We start from the raw sequence: 4958 nt of genomic DNA on the forward strand, positions 1-4958 counted from the left end.
AGTGAAAAATCCCTCCTGCCACTTCTCTGCAGCATAAACGACAATGAAGTGTGGCCTTGCCGGATATTGGCTTCTGCGATAAGGAGTGTGGTTTACAATATCGGCTGAGCCCAAAGGGAAGCAGAAGCTGCAAAGTTCAGCATGTCCACTTGTTAACTGCACAGGTCCTGAGAGCGAGCCCAGGCGCCCCGTCGCTGCAGGCTCAGCATTTCTCCACCGACATGACGGCAGATAGATCAGCCAATGCTCGGCGGTCTTAATACCCCAGGCTTTTACACTTAATGTCTTTCAACTGACGAACGACCCGTGTTTACAAAGTGCACCTCGTGGAGCAGCCAGTGGCAGTGAACCCCCACAACGATCCAGGTTTTACAGGAAGTGAGAGGAGCGTTTAATGGAGCAGGGCGATATTGATGGTGTCACGACAAAGCGAGATGGTCAAAGTGTAGCTGATTACCTCTGCCGTTTCTAAAGCTTGTTACGCGATAATGCAAACTGCTGGAAGTGTGATTACATCACCTTCTGGGTCCAGACTGGACTTAAAAGATCATATTTCCCATTAATGTGGCCATTGGTGAAACAGGAGAGTGTTAAAAATAAGTGGAAAAAATAAGTGAACAAATACATTTTTCAGTGGTTTAAACAATTTTCCATAGAGCTGTGGCTCTGACCTCTATACAGCTGCAGTTTTCTGTGAATTCAGGGGAGAAATCCCAGCTGCTTTAATTGGACCTGGAAGTTATATCCATATTTAAATACATATTAAACTCACAAAAATACACCGAATTCAAGCAAATCCACAGTCCTGAGTTTGAAGCTACAGCAAACCTGATGAGACGTCAATGGTTGTCATGATCTGGGTGATTGGCTGGAAATTTCCACCAGGTTCCCGAGTGTCCTTGGTGTCCGCTCCTGGACAGGGCTGCCACGTCTGCGACAGCCTCACTCACCTGGAGCTAACTGAAGCAATCAGGCTGGGGAGATTTAAGCCCTACGCTGGCGTTTCATCTCCGCCTGTTCGTCAGCTGCTCCATTGGCTTCTGGAACCTCTTAATACCCCTGGATAACGTACCTTCTCTTTGGGAATCTCTCTGTTCCTCACCTGTCTGCCCTCCTGCCATCACACTCCCTAGGAACCAACAGAACTCAGGTCAGCCATCTCACACCACCTAACTCACCCGGACTCACGCCGCCTCCCCCTCGATGCTTCCTTCACGCCTCCTGCAAGTAAGATGGAAATACAGCCATACTCATCTTCTCCAAAGCTCACCTTTGACTTCTGTTCTAATCCCGTTTCCCCAGTGGGACCATTAACATCCCAGTCACGGTCCAGTTGCTCCTCCTAGTCCTGTTTCCCCTATTTTTCCCACGCCCACGTTATCACGCCACACACACCAGGCCACTGTGCATTCTGTGCCTAGTTGTTTAGCCACCGCCAAGTATTACCTTGTGATATTTCAATAAACATTGGTAAAACTTTCTTGCTGCCTCTGCTCTGGGTTACTGCGCTTGGTTTCAGTTCTGGTACTGGTCTTCGAGCCCTTGTGACAACGGTAGGTTAAAGAGTTCCCTTTTTTCTGGCACTAGAATCAGAATTATGACGTAAATATGCTGCAAAATGTGAGAATCTGTAGAAAAAAATGTGTACACATACAAGGATCTTGACTTCAGCTATTTCTTCGCTCTCAGTGCACGTAACAGAGTAGACAACAGAAAATACTGACAACATGACACAAAACAACACGTCTTGCATATTTATGAGTGCAAAGATGCTGGAATAAATAAGGGATGGATATCTAGTTTCTACATACACAGTATATACTTGAGGCCTTCAAGTGCAAAGCTTTCATTTGGTGGCTGTAGCTCAGGAGGTAGAGCAAGTCATCTACTGATCGGCAGGTGGGTGGTTCGATCCCTGACTCCCCCTAGTCTGCATGCCAAATATCCTCGGGCAGGATATTAACCCCAAGTTGCTCTCCAATGCATCCATCGGAGTGTAAGTGGTAGTTAGTAAGTGCAAAGAAGACAGTGAATGTGGCATGCTGTATAGCTGTATAGAGCGCTTTGAGCACTCTGGGATAGTAGAAAAGTGCTATATAAGAATCAGTCCATTTATCATTTATTTGAAAACAAGTATGTGGTTAGAGGTGAAAATTTACTGAACATTAATTTATTTATTGTCATGGTTTAGGGAGGGTCAAGGTTCCGCCCCCTCTCCCTCTTTGATGGTCGGCAGGTTCTTGAGCCACCTGGTTTCCCTTCTTCTACCAATGCATCTATTTCTTATCTCATCATCTCTCACCACTACTTAAGGATCAGCCTGAGTCATCATTCTCTGCCAGGGTGGTAAGCTGACAGCAAGGAGATGAAAAGTAGTCAATAAAATCAATTCTAAAACATACTGGGAGCCAGAGTTAAACCACTAAAGCAGGACTGCTGTGGTCCCATCTTTACTCTGGTTAGAAGTGTAGAAGCCCCGATAACTTAAAAGACTGTAAAAATTTCAGGGTCTTATCTCAAAACCTTTGAGAAATTAACTTAAAAATGAGTGTTAGGGTGATCCTCAGTGAGTAAATTAAAATAGGAGGTTTGAGGCAAATTTGAGGTGCGCGTCAAACGGGTTACAAACAAAACTAATAACTCTTTTGGCTAAACTATAATCTGGGAGTCAAAATGTTAACTTACTAGGGTGTATAATGGTTCTCCAACCCAGTAGGATACACACTGGATAAATGTTAACAAGTGAAATTTTCTTAACCGAGCTTGTCATACCAATAAAGATTTCTTTTCCAGACAGACATTTTTTCAGTTCACATGAAAAAATAAAATCATGTAAAATAGTCTCTGTTTCTCTAAATATTAAATGGATCTTATTTTTGAAACATTTCTAAGATGAGCTACGAGCTGAAAACCAGTGACAAGCTTTTCAATTTTGTCTGAATTTAGCTGGAGGAAATAATTTGACATCCAGTTTCACACCTTCAGACTTTAATGAAGAAAATCATACTGGGATTTGTTGTACTGGGCAGCAGATGCCTCCATTTTCAGATCGTTCTTTAACTGACACAGTTGCTTCATGGCAGTCCAGAACGTTTAATTACTCCAGTTTAAGAGATGATTATGTTTGTTAAAATTAATTAAAACACTGCAGACAGATTTGCAGGAGAACAGGTGTGACTTGGCCCAACTTTGAAGTGATTTGAAGTGTTGGAGTAGATCCAGATACAGGAATTGCTTTAATGTTGCTAAATAGGCCAAAAATGAATGTTAGGTGTCATATCTTCAAAAAGAGATATTAGATCTAAACAAGAAAGTTCTTAGGCATTATGATGACGTTCTCAAGAAAATACCACAAACCTATCTGGACATCATCTGGATGCAGAGTCTCAATTCATGCACGCTGTGCAGGGGCTACTCTTGTTTCCACCATCAGTATTCCTCCTCGTAAATCATTAACAAAGTTACTTTTAAAAGTACTTTTTACTCTTATTTAAACTCTTCCACTGTTTCCTTCCATGTTTTCTATCTTGCAAACGACACATTGCTGGATTCTTTTTTTTGTGAGTTGCCAGAGCTGCTAGATCAGTGAAATAACAGAAACCATTGCACCAGTGTTGCCAAGTGTCACACTTTCATAGTTTGGCTTATTTGCAACCAGCCTAATTATTCGTCTTCATCATGCTTTTTACTCTGATAATGTATTTCTGAAAACTCAACTAGGATCTGCTTTTAATGACCCATTCACATATCTGTCATTGTTCCAAATTAAAACTTTACTACAGTGCTTTATGGTTTGTTTTGCAGAAAAACTTTTTGCTGTTTTCAAGCTCTTCGTGGCCTGCTTGATGAGATACATACTGCTGGGGGAATGACTTTACTGAGATACGGATGCTGGAACTATGAGGCAAAATAAACAAAACAAGGACTTATTCATAAAAATGTTACTGGAGACACAACTGGGATCTTTATGATGATCAGATCACACGATTTTAGAGTAAAAATCTAAAGAGGATTATTTATTAAATGATTTTTTCCTCGTAATTAAGAAAAACTATTACCATCAATTGCTGGAGATAAGAAATCATATTTATAGGATAATAATGATGATGAAATGGACACATACACACACACACACACACACACACACACACACACACACACACACACACACACACACACACACACACACACAGAAAAGGACATTCATCTTGTGAAGTAATTATCAGCAGTAAATACTGTAGTGCTGATTATACTCAGTTCAAGGCATGAAATGAATATTAAGTAGACATAAATTATCTGCTCGTGAATAAAGAGACATGATCAGCTGCTGGACAGGCATTCAGCAGCCCTGGATTAAAGATATACATGACTTAAAGTGGACCTGTTGTGCCTATTTTCTGTCACATATATGCACTGCTTTCAAATAATGAGGTCAGTGTATGTGCAAGTAATCCTCGTGACGCAAAAATCAGGGTTCATGCTGCTCTAAACACTCAGTTTCAGTTTTTTTTCTACTACTCAATCTTTATGATGTCAGAGAGTGGCGATGTCCCAAATATTGTCATCTAAGCACACAGTCACCTGCTGAACAGGGTAGTCAGGGCTGCCGTGGGAAGGCCTGGGAATGTCTTGGCGTCCCACCAGATGAACTGGGGGATGCTGCGATGAGGGTAGTCTGGGCATCCTCCAGATATGATATGAAAATCTTAGGAGAAATTTTCTTTCATGCTCCTTAATCATTTCTTGGATGTCCATACCCTACATGCAGACTGTTCATGCCCAACCACTCTTAGTACAACTGACTTGCAGGGAGAGGAGCTTAAACAGCTTCTTTTTAGACAGAGGATGAACAGAAGGGCCGCGCTAAAGTCCAACATAAGATAAATAAGGATTATTATAAGCTGTGACTCATGCAAAGCTACTGTAGTGTAGTTGAAATGTGGAGCTGGAAATGTGCA

Source organism: Diplotaxodon limnothrissa, linkage group LG9 (genome assembly GCF_057381915.1).
Source record: "Diplotaxodon limnothrissa isolate DT_005_m linkage group LG9, D_limnothrissa_male_GT1.1, whole genome shotgun sequence".
In the NCBI taxonomy this organism is placed as follows: Eukaryota; Metazoa; Chordata; class Actinopteri; order Cichliformes; family Cichlidae; genus Diplotaxodon; species Diplotaxodon limnothrissa.